This window comes from Mastomys coucha, unplaced genomic scaffold (assembly GCF_008632895.1).
Source record: "Mastomys coucha isolate ucsf_1 unplaced genomic scaffold, UCSF_Mcou_1 pScaffold20, whole genome shotgun sequence".
NCBI lineage: Eukaryota > Metazoa > Chordata > Mammalia > Rodentia > Muridae > Mastomys > Mastomys coucha.
This window is the reverse complement of record NW_022196903.1, coordinates 58,023,507-58,044,604: the sequence shown is the minus strand read 5'-3', so window position 1 is coordinate 58,044,604 and position 21,098 is coordinate 58,023,507. Positions and strand designations below refer to the sequence as shown.

At 33.5% G+C, this 21,098-nt stretch overlaps 1 protein-coding gene and 1 long non-coding RNA gene across 3 annotated transcripts in view; one reads left to right on the top strand and one right to left on the bottom strand.

The window, feature by feature from the left end:
• Positions 1-21,098, bottom strand: part of Grid2 (glutamate ionotropic receptor delta type subunit 2) — a 1,405,618-nt gene that overhangs the window by 853,036 nt on the left and 531,484 nt on the right. The window lies entirely within an intron of this gene.
• The window catches only part of LOC116099005, a 37,657-nt gene continuing 27,122 nt past the window's right edge, over positions 10,564-21,098 (top strand). The window contains exon 1 of the long non-coding RNA XR_004122037.1: positions 10,564-10,634. This is a non-coding gene — a long non-coding RNA (uncharacterized LOC116099005). The remainder of the gene's footprint in view (positions 10,635-21,098) is intronic.

Here is a 21,098-nt window from a genome sequence, read left to right as displayed (position 1 = left end):
GCGGAGGGCCTGGTGGGGGGTGGGGAAGCACCCTCTCAGAAGCAAATGGGGTGAGGAATGGGATGAGGAACTGTGGGAGGAGGGGCTGAGAGGAGAGCAATGACTGGAATGTAAAAAAATAAAATAAAATTTGAGGGTTTCAAGATTGAGAATCAATCAATGTTGGAGCTGTCAGACAAATTTATTTTTAAATATAACATAATGTATATATGCATATATATGTACATGATATATACATATCATATATGTGTATCATATATATACATATACATGGTATATATTCCTGAGGATTTAGCTCAAAGGTAGGGTCCAAGTATAGCATATGGAAGATCCCAGGTTCAGACCTAATACACACACACACACACACACACACACACACACACACATACAGACACACACACACACACACACACACACAGATAATACATGGATACTATATATATGATATAGGTTCATATATATGAATGTATATAAATATTTCAAACATTTTCATAAATGTTAAAATAAATTTAAATCTTGAGCAAGGCAAATTTATTATTGTAGCAAAATTTAAAGTTGCAGCGATGTATTTGGGAATCAGCACACTCCTTTTTTCTTCCACACATTCTGACCATTTCACAGTTCATTATCACATCCTCCAGAGGAAATGGCAGAAAACAGTAAAATGAGACTCCTGCTTATCAAGTAAGGTGTTGATTTCTGACTCATGTATTTTTTAAATAAACAGAACATTAAACTGTGAAGCTACTTTCCCATAACAAGGGATATAACCTAAACATTGCCCCATGTGTCAGTACTGCTGGGTCTGGGTAAATTCAGAAATACTTAGTTTCACATTACAGCATTTAAGAGCCTTTACAGTTGATCTGTAAAGATAGAGTTTCCACAGCTTAGCAAAACATTCAAGTTGGGATAATGCAAAAGGTTATTCATTTTATCAGTATCTCTATATTGTATTGATTGTCTGTACTTTTAGAGATTGTATTCCCAAGATTTTCCTGAATTATTAAGAGCATGTCTCTTAGCACTCTGGAGAATCACCCTATGTATTTATATACCAAATATAAGCAACTATAATTGTCCCAATAAATTCAGCCTCAGCTCACTGTGTATAATTTGTTGATGATGCAGTCACTGAGAGACCACATTAACTTTTAATCCACAAAGACACATTATAAAGAGCAAAAGGCCTTGGGAATGGGGGTTAGCTGCAGACTTAATCTTTCTGCCTTTGATTAAAACTTTTGAACTATTGATTCTTTCTGTGTTTATGAGCTTAGACATGAAAGAATTTTAATAATAATTACAAGAATTACTCAAGTGCACAATTATTCTTACTGAAATAATTAGATGATTGTCAATAATGCAGAAGCAGTAGCTTGAACACATGTGAGATACAGTGGTTATTATGTCAGGGGCTGCTTACATCAATGAAGTTGGAAATGATTCTTATAGCTTAGAAAAAACTAAGCAAACAGTTATACACTTGGGACTCTTGGTAACTCAAGGCATAAGTTCACACAAAAATACCACGAAGTATTGTTGAATTATACAAAGTTATGTGAAGAATGCAAAATATGATATCAGTGCTTTGTAATTATATTTCACTGTTTTGGAAGTACCAGAATAGAACAGCCACCATATGCCTCAGAAAAAGAAATAAATCACTGTTTTTAAAAATTGATTTTGTGATTTATTTTGTTCTCTTAATTTCAACTTTAATGTAGGAATGACAATTTTTTTTCAGAGGATTTCTATAAATACCATGTAGAGTAACTGAGAAGGAAGTTCTTTTATTTGGAGGCAAAAATTCCAGAAAAATTATTTATGTATCTTGAGGATTATCATCCTCCATTTCAAATGTATTTGAAACATTATTAAATAAAACAATGATGTTTTAATTGATAATATCTTTAAAGGCAAGTTAATGTTTTCCTCTGTTTGTTTGTGACAGTTTTCAATGTATTGCACTGGTGGACACATAGAAAGAATGTTTCATATTTCTATAAGAGGCAAGTTGCTCATATACTTATAATATTGCAAAAAGTAAAGAAAATTAAAGTTACAACATCTAAAACCTAGCTGTTACTTCTAAAAATAGTATTGGTTAAATGCTTATGTATACTTCAAAATAATACACATTGTTTTATGTTCTAGGAGTATCTAATTTCTTTTAAAAGGTAAAGTTTGAATAAAAGCTGGAACTCCAGTACCATCCATGTGGTCATCAAATTGCCTTCAGTAATTTTCTTAAGTAATATTGTTATAACAATTTAATTTAAATCAATTATTAAATAAGGATTTTCTGACTCATTACCAAGTACATATGTCTAGACAATGACTATGCATACATAATATAAATATTTTAAAGGTTTATTTTAATTTTCAAGTAGTGTGTGTGTGTGTGTGTGTGTGTGTGTGTGTGTGCCTGCTCACATAGATGCAGATGCTCATGAGGCCCCAGATCCCTCAGAAAAGAGCATCAGATGCTCTGGGTGGAGATACAGGCAGTTGTTAGTGGTCTGATGTGAATGCTAGGAACCAAGCTCTGGTCCTCTGAAAGCATTGTACATGCTCTTAACTACTGAGCCATTTATCCAGCCTGCAATTTAATATTTTATAAAACAATGACACTATTACAACCTTCTCTACATATGTTAACTTTCACCTAACTAATGTTCGGGGAATTCTGTGGTTGAATTAAGGAAAGGCTGGAAGAAGCTGAGGAGAAGGGTGAATCTATAGGAAGGCCAGCATCCTCAACAGCCCTGTACCCCTGAGATCTCTCAGACACTGAGCTACCAACCAGGCAGCATACACCAGCTGGTCTGAGGCCCCTAGCACATATACAGCAGATGTCTGCATGGTCTGCCTTCAGTAAGAGAAGACACACTTAACCCTTAAGAGACTTGAGGCCCAAGGGAATGGTGAGGTCTGGCAGGGTATGGGTGTGTGTGAGGGTATGGGGATATCCTCTCAGAGATGCGGAGGGGGGGGGAGTTGGGGAAGGAGGAATGGGGTGAGGAACTGTCAAAGAGCAGAACGAAGATTAAAAATAATAAAATATATAAATAACTATTTTAATCCAAATCTTTAAAAAAGAGAGATAGAAAAAAAAAAGAATAATATATACATCAAGGTCAAATACCTAATATCCAGGCTTCAGAGTTTGTTTCAGTAGTATTTGTATTTAGCATGTTTAGAAAAATAATATTTATTTCAACAGAACATATTATATATACATAAGGTAAAATTAATATAAGATTATAATTTCACCTGGGAAAATCACAATGCCAACAAATAAAATCAGATTCCTGCCAGGCAAAGCTCTTTACAATCATACCCTTGTGAAAAACCACATTAGCTCAAAAATGAGGATTTCCTGTTTGCATTCCTGCTGACCACTCTATGTATTGTTAAGTAAAAAAGTTTTTCACAAATTCAGTGAGGACATATTTTTTTTTACAACAAGCACTGCTGAGCTAAATTGCTAAATGCAAATCTCTATAGGTGACAAAATGCAGAAGCAATATGAGATGGCTTTGGCTTGTTCTCATTCCGAACTACAGCACATAAAGCCTTGTTGTTGGAAATGGAGACCCGCGCACAGCATGGCAGGTTCACAGTGATATTAACCTCCAGTGCATCACTGTAGGATTTGTGGTTTCCAGATTCCAGCCTGAATTACAATGGGAATGAGGTTGGATATGTCATTACTCAATGGCACAACTACACCTTGCTCTCCAAAGACAGCGACAATATAGGAAAGCATTGCCCAAACTCCAGCTGCATGCAAATTACATGATCTTTAAGAAAACGCAGATTCCTATTAATAGATCTGGAAACGAGACTTAGATTCTGCTTGCTTAACAATATACTAGTTGATTCCTGGGCCATAGTGTGAGGAGTTTGTTTTGAGTGTAAAAAGAATACAATTGTACTGTACAAGAAAACAGTGGAACCTGCACATACGTTCCATAAGTGATATTCTTTCTGTATGTGTGGCATCTGTAATTTGTTTTGTCCCTACGAGGGAGATAAAACCAATGAGAGGCTCCCCAAAGGTTAGATGAGGTCACTGGAGGTCTCGAAGCAAAATCATCTGAAAAAAGCAGTCAAGCCATGAGTAAGATCACATGCAGCAGGAATGGAAATAAGCCTCTTCATTAGGGACTTTGGGCCAGTCTCACACTCCGTGTACTGGAGATGAAATTACATCAGTAAATGGGAACAATGCCATCTCGTGGGAAAAAAAAATCACCATAAATATCTCTTCTAGGAAGAACAATAGATAAAATATCCAGAGCATTGGTAATGGAAAATGAGAGATGGAAGTGTTTGATTACATAGTAGCATGGTGGTAATGGCTTCAGATTGAAAGAACAGATCTTGATGGCTGTAGCATGAGGAAGAATCTAGGTTTGACTAAATATTCAGAGAAACAGGACTTTGGGCTCTTTTAAATTTGTGGCTTTTATGGGTAAGAAAACAGTGCAATTTTGAGCCCACTGGAATATATGTGGAATGTTTGTCATTTCTTTCAATTCTCCAGGCCATTTTTAGTATACATTTTCTAATCTCTGTACCATTGGCAGTATTCCTCTGATGTCCTCTGACTCTTTTCACCCAACAGTATCATACTGCTTAATGCCCCTCTACACCTTAGACTAGTCTTCCCTAGTCTGGCCTACTGTATGCCCTTCGTCTAATTGAAAAGTGCTGAAAGTTGGCTTTCCTCATTCTTCTTTTCCCGACAGAGACTGTCTGGGCCTGCTACTAGCACAATGCCAAGGTCTCATTGCTTCATCTACAGCTTCATTGATATTTACTTATGTCACAGAACTTCAGTTACAATGTTTCTCTTCCTAGAAATCAGTCTCTCCATTGGTCATGAACATGTGCACTTCTGTGCTTGTAGTCTGACTTGATCCTCTCCCAATTTCCCTCAGGGTTGGCTTCTATTGTGTCTTTTGTTTCTCACATTGAGTATCATTTCTTTAGGCAAAACTCTCACGCCTCTGTGTATGCAGAATCAAATCATTGCCTGCCATAGTGCACATTCAACACATACTTATCTCTGCATGTATACCTGTTTATTTTTAAACCATTGCAATACATGAATACTTTGCCAGAAACTGGCACATCTTAGTAAACATGCTATGAAAATACTTTTGTTGCATAAATTTTATAGAAATTAGACAAATTGAGTTCTGTCTTTAGATCTATAGACAAAAAGATATACAGTATAGTTTCTGTAAGATAAGAGTCTCAATATTTTAGTTCTGAAATAATAAATCACAGTACTGGTTTCCAGTTTAACAGGAATTTGATTTGAAAATCTATTAAGTGAGAGCATAAAACTCTCAAAATTAAGTACTGGTAAGATTGTGATAAAATCACATTCATGCTACTGGCCAACAGAGCCATGAAATCACTCAGCTATGCTGAAGCACAGATTATGGAATACTCAGGAATAAATATCAATTCAATTTTCTCTGCTGATATATGCAAAAATGCAGACATAATACCTAATGACATATTTTTCACTGTTGTAATTGTGTTTTGCTTTGGTAATGCTAAATGGTCCTGTGGTCTCTAAACATAGAAGAGTTAGAACAGGGAAGAGCATGCCAAAAATTCGTTTCATTCTTATTGCATTATAACTCAGAGAGAACTAAGAGCTGATGAGGAAAATATATATGAATTAACCAAGTGGACTATATGTCTGATACAATATTAGATATATTGTACACATAGTATAGAATTTATATGTTATGAGGTTTGTAAGATTTTCTATATGTCACTATTCATGAACTGTTAAATACACAGATATGCAAGACATCCAATGCATCTTTTGCACGCATTCCTTTAGACATAAATGTCATGCCTTGTGCTTTCTAATTCCTCATTCATATTTTCTCCATATGTGCTCTATATATGAAAACTTTATTTTTTTCTTCACTGGAACCTTAATTTATTATAACTTCATCTTTATTTTTTTCTTCACTGGAACCTTAATTTATTATAACTAAGGCAAACTATTCTTAATATCCTCTACATAAGAAAAATATTCCAATGGAGTAAAAAAAAAACTCACAGTAATTGAAAAGAGTATTGCATTTTGTTTTTGTAAAATTTCATAGTTCAATAAGTTTCTAAATCAGTTACTTTAAAACAGAACACCAATATGGAGTGCAGAGAGAAATGCCAAGATATTATTTTTTGAAAGTACACAGTCTTAGAGCTAAGAATTGCAAGCTTCTAAATACCTTGTGTTTTTCTCATTGCTTCTCTTCCACCCCAGTGACATGGTACTTAGGGAAAAAATTACGATGTCGATGTATATATTCACGTGTAAATCTGTACTTCTCTTCATTTTGAAAGTAGATACATTTGAAAGAGAGGATTTTCTATATGCAGAACCCTCTATAATCCATCATCAGATATTACTTTTCTATTCTATTGACATTATTCAAATTTTAGCAATCATTTCTAACCTGGATGCAAACATCACTGAACAGAGTAAACCTGATATTATGCTGCTCCGTTATCAGTAGCAAAGCTGACTTCAAGCAGAGTATTGGTAATAGTCTAATATGATTATCCCAAGCATTTAATTTGTAAATAAGTTCCTAGAAATTGCTCAATAATATAAAATGAAATGAAAACATTGAATAAATGTCATTTAATTTCGCACAATGTCATGTTTTGTATTCCATCCCATTATATATGGATGCATGTTTGGCACATTATTTTGTTGGTGAGTATACGAGTAATGACATTTGTATTATAACCATCATTCTTATAATTAGTTTAATAAATTGCTTCTCCAATATATGTCCCTACAAAATTATAATAGTCTTCCCAAGTGTACTGATATCTGAATGCATTACATTCTTAAATACACTGTTGAAAAAATAAATGGAATAAAATAAATTATTTCACATTACAGAAATGTTTTGTTTGTTTTTTAAGTATGTTAGATGGTATACTTATTATGGAGTAATCATTAACTGTGTATTAAAAGTGAATTGTTTTGACTATGGACTATATTTTAGTCATTCAAATGTTTACTATTTTAAATAATTACTTGAAAGTACTGATTACAAGTCAGTATAAAGATGCTAACAAAATAATAATACTTTGCATTTTAGATACTAATGTTCTTAATCTTCCTATCCTTGTTCTAGTCAAAATATAATTAACTGGCAGATATAAAACAAATCTCCCTTTTTGTGAATTATAATGTAATGCAAATGGAAAGTATTCATGTATGCAACTGTAATGGCATTGTTTTTTTGTGATGGTAATAAATGATTGCACTTAAAGGAATCAATATAATGTTCCATATATTCAGTTATAATAATGTCTTAAAAGACCGACCATGGATTTAAAAACTTGTACTTTCTTCATTTTTTCACTTCCAGCAAAATGACATAGTATTTTGAAAAACAGAGGAATAATTATATTTTTCTGAAAAGAAAAAAGCTGATACATATAATTTAATAAATATATAAGTATAATATTATATAAAATATATATTATTTTTAAGACAGTAGTATGTCTAAGTAATAGATGTTTTAACACTGATACACATTATTTTCATATATTTGATCCTCATTTTCTTAACATACAATTTGTTTATAAATTATATGTATACAAATCATAATTGTTATTCTTTATTACATTAACAAGATTGTTATAGTTGAATGAATCAGTACATAATAGAGCTCATTTTAAAAGAGGCATTTGTCTTTCAATCAGAGAATGAAAAAAAGAAGCTCAAAAACTAGTACTTAAAGCAGCTAATTGTGAAATTATTACTCTACAGAGACTATGATTTGTACATTGACTAATATCTTTGTGTATGAATGGGATTATAAGATCAGCCCTTCTCTGTACTCTGTGGCATTCTTATACAGGGCTAACTGTAAATATTATTCAAACATTTTCTATTTAATTGAGTAAAATCAAGATGTACAAAAAGATTTCATCTTACTCCATCTCAGCTGAAAAATGAGAGTATTTCATTTAAAAGAATGAATTGGTACTTCCATTCCTAAGATTCTATACTACTGCTAATCAACACTTAAAAACAGATGAGAGCACATTTTCTGTATTATGCTGTTTGTTTTAAAGATTTACATATGCATTTTATGTATAAGGGTACTTTGTCTTCATGTATTTCTGCAAATCAAGTGAAGTAATTGGATCTCATGGAACTTCAGTTATCATCAGTTGTGAGCCATGATATGGGTTCTGGGAATTGAACTCTAGACATCTGGAGTAGCTAGCAATTGTACTATGCTATTTTACAGCTAGGCTATATTTTGAAGAACTGTTTTATTTTCTGGAGACACCTCTATCTTTCCTCATAAATGTACTTTTCACCATGAAAAACAATCAAGAATAATCTCATTTATTAGAATAAAAAATACAAAGTTTCAAATTATACTATTAATGTGAGAGACACATGTACCTGTCAGCATGTGTCAGGGGGCTCTAGAGTTTAAGGTGCTTATATAGAAAAATCCCAAATGATTGCAAATCACTCATAGTATTTTCTGGGATATTAAGTACATAGTAAACATTAGCTATATCATTATTGTTATTGTTTATTCTATTTTAAAGAATAAATATTACTGAATTTCCACAGAGAACGAACTCACAGAGAATTCCATATACAATGGACCCCAACAATTCTAACTATAATTCATCATTAATGCCTTAGTAAAGTTTCAATACCAGTTGGTATTGTATCTGTAATTTTGGTATTCAATAAGCTTTATGTAGAATGTGGCCAACATTATCCACAGTAAGATGATTTACAGGATCCAGTCGTTATTTATAATGAGGCTTTAATCTCAGGCTGCTTTCTGCTTGCCTATGATACTTTACATTTAGGTTTATCTAATTCTGATTGACACATACGGGATAAATTCCAAATAAATATGCCATTATTGTAGTTCTACATGCTGTTGAGGTAGGGAAAACTGTTCACTGGATTCTTTCCATGAGTTGCCTGCTTTCTTATTGTATCAAGAACTACCAACCCAGTGTGGCAGAGCCCACAGTGAGCTGAGTCTTTCCATGTCAATCATCCATCACGAAAATGCTTCACAAGCTTGCCGAAGGCCAATCTGTTGAGGTTCCTTCTTTCCAAAGGACTAACTTGTGTCAAGTTGAAATAAACCTAGTCTGCACAGATGCTATTAAAATTATATATGTGTATTTTATGTGTGTGTGTATATGTATATCTAATGATATTTTTAATAAAAAAGTTTTTAAAAGCTGGTCAAAATGATGTCAGTATTATGATTTTTACATATTTGTGTAGACTGTGTCAAATCTCTATCAGAAATGAAAATTAGACTTCTGGTAACCTAAGGTTGGGGGAGTGCACTGAGAGGTAATTTATGAATGATAATTGATCTGGACCTTCTCTCTCAAATGATAAAAATGTTGCAAAAGATAAAATATGGCAATAGCCTCACAACAGCAGGAATGTATTAAAAACCAATAATATTTTATGCTTTCATTTATGTTACAATAACTTGGTATATAAGTCTAGGTTACTAAAAAAGAAGGTGAGTTTATTTTGTTACACAAGCATGAAGGAGCAATTCGCAAGGTCCACATTCAGAACTGGACATCAATCCCCCAAGGAGATGCACATGTGTGCCTGACTTTGGCTTACGTAAGATTTAGTTATGGAGGCTCTACCATGATATTCTACACTTAATCCCTTCTCAAAGTTCCAGTACAGACTACAGGGGCACTTGTCTTCACTCTCAGTTCCTCTGATTGGGATGAAGTTTCAACAAGTTCAAAATCTGGAGTTGCTTAAACCACATGTCAAATACTGTCATTATGCATTATAAAAATGATGCATGGGCCACATTCCCTTTGTTACCTAAAATAAAATTTATAAACAACAATAGATAGAATTTATGAAAAGGATTAATGAATAATAAAGTAGAACTTTCTACAAGCCAAATATAAAAATACTTTAAATATATTTATTTGTACTCTTAGAAAACATCCATCCATTGAACCATGAACTATTTTAATGTGTTATTTACTTGTTTTAGTTAAATATCTGGTAATATTTTTTTTCATTATTTGATAGGCCAATATTTGTGAATTAATATCAATCAAACTATGAACTATGTTTAATTAGTTTGTTAATTAATGCACTCTCCTCCTTAACATGGCTGATATAATACATTTTGAAAATTTATTCAAGGGAGATGTCCACTTACAACATTAATTTGAGCTCACAAGCTGACTTTATTAGTAAGTACTTTAAATGGGTAAGTGAATGATATATGGACATGCTCTGCCAACAGACCACCTCAATACAGCTATAGGTATCTTTTCTGATTTACCTATCTTTGTGTTCATCAGATGAACACATCTTGGACCTAAATGAGATGTACAAAGTGTCATATTACCTTAAATTTTTGTCTCCAAGGTGTACATCACAATGGGCTTATGTCAGACACTACTTAGTAATATTACAGGAATGAAGACATAATGGGAAAAATAGCTGTAGTTATGCCTGTGATTTCAGTTGTTGAAGAGCATGTAGGCCCACTCAAACCTGAATGGAAATTGTATATGACTATGAACCTGTAAGTTCATGAAAATTCTTTCTGTAAAACATGGGTGAAGGGCTTCCTCTTCTTTAACAACTCTGGCTTTCTTTTGGTCAGTGAGAACCCTTTACCTGAACTCCTAAAAGAGCCTTATGCTAATGTTTTTATGCACATAGATAGGTCTTATAGTAAATCTTTCTTAATACCATGTATTTTTTCTTATGTTGTAACTTGATGTCAGATGTGTAATCATGCTTCTTCTAAATAAATGGTGACTTTTTTTTTAAAGGAAGGGTCTTTGCTCTACTCTTCCAAGTTCCTTGGAAGCACCTGGTATGACTTTTAAATATGGGAAACCTAGCCAACTATGTGAGGCTAGTGAAGGTATAGATCTTGGACATGAGCTTCCAACTGCCAGAGTCAAAGAAACAAACAAAGTAAAAACAAACATCTTTTCAGTGGATAGAACCCATCTCATAAAACCCCAAATAACTAAGAGGAAGGAAGAAGAGATAGTGTGGTGCCTAGTCATAATAGGGTGCCTGCCCTACACTGAAGAAAAGGGGGCAGAAATATATAAGCTATAGAAATGGAAAGTGTGCTGTGAGATTATTTCTTCTAGAAATATCAAGAGATTGCAGCCATGAGAGCTCATCAACATGGATGCTTAAATAAAACTTGAACAATGTTAACACCAATGAATGTGCTAACATGGAAGGGACAAGGCTCATGGGCCCTCAGAAGTAGACAGAACAAAAGGCCACTGGAGAATACTAAAAGTGGAAGAAATGGTCTTGTCAGGGACAACTTTCTGCAAGTTGATTATTAAATACCCAATCAATCATCCTTGACATCATATACATACAGTTAATGTTACAATCATTAAGTATGTTGTATTTATGTATTTAGTAACACACACCAATATATATATATATTTGTATACATATATATATATATATAATACACACATTTTCTTTATTATATATATACATACATAATATATGTACATATTAAGACCTTTTATTTAGGAGAAGCAGGATTATATGTATGTATATACACATATATACATTTATAATATATACATACGTATCATAAAGAAAAATCATGAATTTGATAAAGGTGGAGAGTGTATGTGATGGAGTGAAATCTTAAAAGTCATTTTAAAAAGCCTCTAAGTGTGTCTTCATGACTGATGCTGAGGACTGAAAGGTGCCACGTGCTGCCTCTTAGATTTTTCACTTTGTTTAAATTTATTACATTGTGAATCCCTGAGCATAAGGTTTATATTTCTTGTATTTCTAAGATTTTGTCTACTTTTGGCTTAAGTAAGAAAGCTTTAAATTCAATCAATGCATATATTTTTGGTCAAGAGTTCAAATTCTTCTAGGACTATTAGACTCCGTGGAAATCTAGGTTGCCTGGATATAGTCAATCTACTATTAGCCAGGACAGAAAAATCAGAAAAACAAATCTATTCATCTGAAAATTGAAATAATTTGCATTTTAGATTGCAATGGTCCATTGTTTTGAAGAAAATATATAAAATACCATCATACATGCTATGATTTTTATCCCAGAGGGTTTGTATGAAGTATGTACATGTGAAAAATATTAGACTTGAGAGCAAAAGCTCTCTTAGCTTGAATTTTAAAGATTCCATAGCTCATATATCAAGATTGACAACATTTATGAGGCAGTTTTAAGAAGATAATTTTATCACTTAGGTTTGGTTCACATAATGTGATGCGCCTCCTTCAGCTGCTTCGGACTCTTGAGAACTCAAAGCTTAGGAATAATCAATTGACTCATTTGCTGTGATTTGTTGCCTGTTGACAGACTTGAGCTGTAATTCTGTTTAATTTTTATTAAGTACAATAAAATTAATCACATAAAGTAGTTGTTGCTTGCCTATGTCCAACAAGAATAAAGGGAAAACTGAATATAAAATACGTTTTTAGCAAAGTTTATTTGCCAACGGAAACAGTGAGTTGCCTGAATTTATCTCAGTTTGAATGATCTTGTTTTAATTACTCAATTTTCTTAACAACTAAGGACATAAATATTTATAGTAGACTCCCAGCTAATGATGTAATTATATATTATATAAAGCTTTAGGCAAATATAATGGCTATAATTAAAGTATAAGCTAAAATTGTTTTGAGTACTCAGTGACATAGGATCACTGAGGCATGAGTCAGAGCTGCTAAGTTCAAACTCTGCCTCTCCTACATAGGAAGACATCTCAAAAGCAAAGGGTAATAATAATGACTGGGGGAAATATTAAGATAGGAAGCAGATCTTAGTATAAGTACCTGGTGTGTGAGCTTAATATTACTCTAAGCAACAGACAGAATGCCACAGTTGAAATACAATCACATTCCTTAGTGGGGAAATAAAGATCCAAAGAATTCTAGTTTACCTGGAAGACTATGTTTGAAATGTGGATGCTAGAAGTATAAAACAGTATATATGTGTGTGTGTGTGTTTGTGTGTGTGTATGTATATACACATATAAACATGTGTAAGTGAATGCATAATAACACATGTATATGTCTAATCAAATGGAGCCAGAATCACGGGCAGACTTTTGAGGTTGATGTCTGCAGGAGAATCAGACTCCACCGACAATATCTGTTTAGCAGCTCTGTCAGAGGACGTGTTATCCATTTCTACGAGTACCCAGTTTCTTTAGAAGCTGAAACAGCACTTCCTAAGTAGCAAGTTGTATAACTATCGAAGTTGGGCTAAAATGTGTGTATGTATAAAAGAACAGAATTTGGTGTTTTGGCATTCCCACTTAATCAACAGCACTAGGATGCTACCCATCACCTTAGGTCACAACTCCTCCATAATTTACACTGACCTCACTAGTGGAAACACATGCTTTGCTGGGTTTTTCCATGATTTACTTTACTCTGTCAGTTTGAGAATCGATTCAGGTCAGAGAGGAAATCACCAAACACCTATAGTGAGCCAACAGGCAAAAATTAGACCACCTGTTGTGTGAGTGCCTGAGGACAAAACACTTTTTCCTTTCCTGAAAATTCAAGTGTTAGTGCAATACAGAATAAGTCTGTCACGTAAATTATTGCTTCACCATGCATGTGTGGTGGGCTGACAAGCAAAACGACATTTATACAAAAGTGTTTTGGCCTACATCTTTATTGACATATTTTGCTTCTCTTCTTGAATTGTCACATAAAAATTGGCATTTCTTTGCCATGTACATACATTGCTATCAATGCTGCAAAAGCGCTAAAGGCTGACAGGTTAGCTGAGTAATGGGTACTATCAGGTGATTTTTTAGAAGTTGACTGATCTCATTAGATGCTGAAGACTATCTGATAGAAAAAGCTTTAGGAGAGAGTTCCTCCTAACTTCATACTCAAGGACACAGAGAGAAAGACTCTGGGTTCAGAAAAGGATGGCTGGAGTTCAGTTTTAATATTTTGAAGAGTAGCAGGTGACTGAACTACTTGAGCGTTCATACATGAAGATATTTGACCTCAGAGAAGGTCAGAAGAATGTTCTAGCAGAGAAAGGTTACCAAATACACCTGAAAGAATCCATCACTTCCAAACTCGATCATTGCTAAAGCAATTACTTTTTCTATTTCCCCCAATTCTTATCGCAGCCCAGTCACATTTAGCTCCCACCCTGGACTCTGTCAGCACTGTTAAAAGAGTGAATCAGGACATAAATTTCTATCACCTCTGAAATAGTAAATGCTATTTTAGCTTTCCATTGAAAAATCATTTTTCTAAAATATTATGGTCTTTTAATTTTGCCTTCAGTATTTACATAGATATCCAATAGAGGCAAATGCAAGTTATATTCAATCTGTCTTACCGATAATAGTTCTCTTTCTCATACCTCTTTCTCACACATCTCTGCTTCCTTTAATTATAAAGTAATGATGGCTAATAAAATACGACTAGAGATAAAAGTGTATTAACACCAAACACACATAAACATATGCTGTATTTAAAAATCTGTTGAGAACTGCAGATGTTAATTTATTGAAAAATATAATATTATATATTCTCAGATGATAAATGAAGTGGTTCATTTTTGCAATTAATTCATATATACGATAATTAATTGGGAAAACTTGTTGAAAATCTCATTGTATGGTGTGTTTCCCTTTTCATTCCACATTTTTCTTCAAACATTATGTTTAATTTTCAATCATAGCTATTTAATTTGGTATGCTATAAAAATATGGTGCTGATATCATTTTTAATGAGTCATAATAGCTATAAATAAAATAATCTTTATAGTTTTTTGTAGTATATCCTTCTTGGACAGTATTCTCAATCACAAATGGATTATATTTCTCTTAACCATAGACTATTTATGCTCTGATTATGAATTGAGTGAGTTTAATTAATATCATCTAAGAGCATAAAACAGAGTAAGACAGTGAATAGAAGACTATATGTAAATGTACACACACATGCACATAAAAATATAATTTGTACTTGATAAAATCCCAAATAAGTTCTTGTAATCAAATGTATATTTACATTATACTTACAGATATGAGAATGAAAAGAATATAAAATAATTGACCTAAGTAATTCTTTGTCTAATTTTAAGCTATACCTAACCCACAGTCTATTTTAAAATGAACATATAACTAACCAAAAACATTGAAAACATTGTTCCACAGCTAAAACTGTGTAAATTAAAACTCAATCTTCACAGATGTTTTGATATTGCTATCTAAATTGATTAAAACAACAGGGTTTTAAAATAACTTACTTTCTGTATACACGTCTTTACTGCAGCCAGTAGTGAGCATATCATGCACTGTAACACAGCAATTCCATTTTAAGGAAATAATTTTAGAATCTTTTTCAAATTGAGAAACATGCCTATTTGTTATATGTTTACATTATTAAATACTGTTTGGATTAAAAAAATAATGCCTCAGAATTATGTTTGAAGCCATGCAAAATGCTGATAACAATGTTTGGAAACAAGATGTAACTAAAGTAAGCAAAAAGGATAAGTTTTCCTTTATTATTGCACTGGGATGATCAACATGATAGAGCATGTCAGTGTCAGATACAACTGTGAAGCTCATTTACAACTCTAATGCATAGACTAGCCTCTCTGATGGATGCTCATAGCATTTTCAGTTAACACTGGTCTCCCATGCAAGACCTTCACCCTGTAGACTTGAAAATTATCAATTCTGATTTTTATCCCCACCACTGGTATCTATTATATAATTGTAAAAGAAAAGAAATGACTGCTATATTAAAAGATGGCATGTTTAGTATACAGTTGATATCAGTCTATAATTGATCATCAATGCTGAAAAAACACAAAGCCTCATATGAAAGTAAGGCTCATCTTCATATCCACGAGCTCTGTGGTACTGGTATTTGCAACAACTAAGCAGAGGGTGTAGTTTGTGTTGTGGTTTATAAAAAGAAAAAGAAGCCAGGGATATGTTTGTTAGAGGCATGGTATGGTGTGGTGGAAGGGGGTACCTGTGTGTTCTCTTACTGAGGAATCTGCTCCTCCTGAGGTACCAGTCACAGGACGGTATAGTATAGAATAGAGTTTATTTAGGGCATGAGGAGGGGAATTAGGAAGGGAGGAGAGAGAGAGAGAGGGAGAGAGAGCGAGAGAGACAGACCGACAGACAGAGAAAGACAAGGTAGAAGAGTAGAGGCTAGTGATGAACACATGGAGAGAGGTGGGGAGGAGAATAGAGAGAGAAGGGACGGAGGAGGAAGAGAGCAAGAGTGCAAGAGCAAGAGAGAGAGGAGTGGGCAAGCAGCTTCTTTTATGCTGAGTCAGGCATACCTGGCTTTTGTCAGGTAACTGTGGGGCAGAACCTAGAAATAATGCTAATTTTATATGTGTGTTGATTCATTTTTGCCTATATATAAAATATTTCTGAAGGCATTAGACACATAAATTCATATATTATCCTTATACCTACTCTTCTAAACCTCCTTTAGGTTTTTGAACATTCTATCAAAATGTTAACATATTACATAATGTTTGAGTTACAAAGTTATCAATGAATTATAGTATCCAACCACCACTGTAAAATCCTTAAGAGAAGGCTGAATAGAAGAGGGAATTATTGGGCTCCTTGCTAACATATTTATCTGACGATTATGAGAAATTTGCATTTTACCAAGAACTTTGTGTATATGGTCATTATTGTCTAATACCCATAAAAGAATAATCTCAAAAATATTTAACTAAAAACTAAGAATAAGTTATAGTATGTTTTTAGACTCTGTATACTACCTCTGCATAGTCTTGCCTTTGACGACAGCAACTTTTGTAGTATAGATGAAACTGGATTCAGCAGACAGTATTTCCAAGTATCATAATATAGAAGGGTTCAAAAAGGACACAAAAAACCATGTTTGTCTTTTTAACAATATAGAGTTAAAACATGAAGCAGAATGTTACCAGAATTTGATACTATTTGGGAAGTATAAGAAAATTAGTAAAAAGAGAAAGGAATATCAAACAAAATGATCAACATGAAAATATGAAGTCAATCAACAAGAGAATATGGTAAGGGAAGAATAAATAATGAAATGCAGGCTGCAGAACAGAAACATAGTTAAGTTTATTATGTGCAGAGAAACATCATATATCCTTAGGGAAGTGGTGTACATTATAACAAGAATAAATTGCATAACCTGCCATCTTTTACAGGTTCAATAAATACATTATTATTCTTTAAAATGTATTATGGATTTCAAAATCTGAAGAAAACTTTTCTTTGAAAATAAATTAATGATAAATATAATTTTCCCTTCTATTAAATCTTCCTATTAAAGTGAAGATAGTTCAAAAGTTCATAGTTTCTAATGAATGAAGAAACCAAATGATCTTTAGCATATGTAGGAGGTGTTCCACAAAGCAGCCTCAGTGCATAGTTTGTGGCCAAACATTGGGCAGGAGGTCACAGCCAAACACAAATTATGGATCTGAATGAAAAAGCTAAATCAGTCCTGTATCAGTCCCTGGAGGTTTCCGAGAAGTTGTGTGCATGTGCACAAGTGTGCAATATGCATGTGTGAACATAATTGAAAATAGAGAACAATAAGAAGTCTGAAATCTCATTAATCAGTTAAACTTCCCATAATTTGTGCACTTCTCTAATCTTCACAGTATCTGGTACAATTTACATTACCTACTAACCTACTGATAAGCATACAGAATTTTTATAATCAAGCAAACTAAAAAAAAAAATATTCTGATTTAACTCATAGTTTGAGGGAAACAAACGAAGTTATTATGAACTCCTTTGGTATCAAAGTCATCTTTATTTTTTAACTAACTGAAGAAAAACATAATGAAGGAAAGTGATCAACAAAATTAAGACAAAGGTAATTTTTTCCTTAATTAATTTACTTTATACTCTCATGTAAGCTTCCCCTCATTCCTCTCCCAGTCCTTCCCTCTTACCTAAACTCCTTCCTTACTCATCTCCCTATCTCTTCAGATCTGCTGGGAGTAGATATTCCATGGATATCAACCCACCTTGGCATATTAAGTTGTAGTATGACTAGGTGCACTCTCTTCTGTTGAGGCTAGACAAGACAATGCAGTTACCATAACTCTCAAGATAAATAATTAATATTGACCTGGTTTCTAAATATAGAAATAATTTCAAATAAAAATATCTAGTTATAATTTTAAAACTATATGGTTGTTTTGATACTGAATACATTCTAAGCTTGTCTAATACAAATAAAAATCTAAGTTATTTCTAAAGACACATTGTTGCTGGCATTATCTTCTCAGATAATATCAGATGTTTTAAGGCAGTGGAACAATGTATCAGAACACTGGAAGAAAATTCAACCCACCAAATTTCTTCTACACTAAACTATCACTCAAGGCTTGATAGAATGAAGTGGTGTTCATTATGCAGTGTCTTAGCTAGGATTACTGTCAATGTGATGAAACACTGTGAACGAAAGCAACTTGGGGATAAAATAGCTTATAGGGCTTGTGTATCACAAGTCACAGTACCTTGAGGAAAGCCATGACAATTAATGAATTAATGAACAGTCACTAAGTTGAAATTTTTAAAATACTAAGGAAAGTAATCCTGGAAGATACTAACAGATGAAACAACCTCATATTTTCATGATTTTGAGAACCAATATTGTTTCAATGGCCATTCTACCCTACCACAGGTAATCTATGGATTCAATGCAACCTTAATCAAAATTCCATTGCTATTTTTCACTGACAGAAAAAAAAAATCCCTTACCAAAAAGTATAATAGCCTTTGCATATGAATGAGTGTGCAAACTTTAGGAAAGTAACATTCAATCCCCATCAGAAAAGTCTCCTTTTACATTGGACAGAAGTTAATACAAAGACTCACAGTGGTTTCAAGTTCATGGAAGAAACATATAGGTAGTATTTAGTTGCAAATGACACATCTCTATTATATATCCTTCCCCACAACCTCTGGAAAATCACAGAGAAAGAGGCAGCAAAATTTAAGTTGCCAGACATCAGAAGGACTACTGTGAAATGGTGTTTCCTGGATATATCAAAGTTATTAGTCTCATTTCCTCCCAGCAGTTCTGGACTTGAACAGCCTGTCATGGACAGCAGAGTTTAGAGTCCCCTCTCTTGTGCTAGGGGAACTATGGGCACTTGGTATCTGATGGGAATACAAGAGTCAATTTTCTTTAGGGGTGTGTCCTGAGGAGGTTGATTATGCTCTAGTAGATGGCTTTATATGCATGAACATTTGGGTTATTATCATTTTTAAAGGACATGAAGTTTGGTGAGGTGGCATGAAAAGAAAAGGAATCCTGGAGGAATTTTAAGAAGAATCAAGAATAGATGAGCTCAAAATACAATGTATATATGCAGCAAATCCTTACAGAATAAATAGAAAATTGTAAAACTACAGAATTTTAATCAGTGTTCAGGCCTGTGGAAGTCTATGAATTCCTCCATGTGGCGGCCTACATTTTCTTGTTTGTTTCAGTTGTTATTTTTTCAAACAGTGGGAAGTATTTCCTTTTTTAATGCCTAAAGATTTTCTTACATTGTAGTTGTTTTTTCCTCAATTACATGATGCTCCTGATTAACAAATTTCTTTGTAATTCTTGGCTAGAAGATTTTGGTCTTTAAATTAACTTTAGTGAGTTTTTTTTTTTAAGTTTTATTTCTTACATTAAATTTCTTTTTGTTTGTTTTTTGTTTGAGTGTTTGTTTTGATTTTCGAGACAGGATTTCTCTGTGTAGCCCTGGCTATCCTGGAACTCACTCTGTAGGCCAGGCTGACCTTGAACTCAGAAATCTGCCTGCCTCTGCCTCCCAAGTGCTGGGATTAAAGGCATGCACCACCACTGCCCAGCTTTCTTACATTGCATTTCATTTCAAACTAAAACTGATAATATATTTTTATATATTTACAGGGCATTATTGTTCAATTTGTATTTTATTCTGTCCTGACTGCATTTGTAAAAGAAGACTTTACTCAGTACATGAAAAGCTGTGTATTTCAACAAGCTCATTACACAGCAAAGGAGTCAAATATAGAAGTACTTTGGTCCTTGAGATCCTATACTTTCCTCTGATTAAGTAACAACAACAACAACAACAAAGACTGAAAGAGTAATATGGCCAAACATTTTGCCAATTATGCAAACCTTCTTGACTCTATCTTTGTAACACAGCTACTAATTTAATTTCAAATATCACCAATTAAAAGTGAATATAGAAACATAATCAAATACAGGGCTTTCCTAGCCCTCTTTTATTATAAGACAACAATATAAATATGATTTAATTGAAGAACATGTCAGTGTTCAAACATCTTTGAACCATTTTATATTTAATAAGAAATCATTTGACGATGAATTAAGAGAAGAATTTTTAGGAAAGAAAGTAAATAGCTTATCTAATCATTAATGTTAAGGGATGTCCTGTGAGGATTCTGGTTACTGGGGAGAAATGAACACTGTGAGGAAAGTAACTTGACCTTTGTATCAGATGCCAGTAGATTCAGCCTCTGTTGGTTTATATTATATCCTATTGAGTCATTTATTACTTATGGTTTCCATTTTCTGTTATGTTTAAAATTATGAAAATTAAAATATTATTCATTAGATAGCATTTCTGGTAATAGTTCTGTAATGTTTGTGGTTGATATGGTGCTGCTAAGTATTCAAAAGCTACATACTGGTCCCCAAGATCTGACTGCACCTAGACTAGTCAATTCCCATATCACTAGCCTTTGCTGTGTAAACCTTATTGACCAATTTGAAGCTATTGTTTAAGTAAAAGTGGTTATAGTTAATTACTGAGGAAAATAGAGATAAGCAGGTTTTCAGTTACTGGGTTGGGAGTCAGAAGTAGGGACCAGGAGGAGAAAAGTGGAGGAAAAGGAGGAAGAAGACAGGAAGACAGTAGGTGTCAATTAGACTTGATGAACCAGGCACACATGCCCAAGTGCAATGCAACCTGAGGACAGGCTAAAGG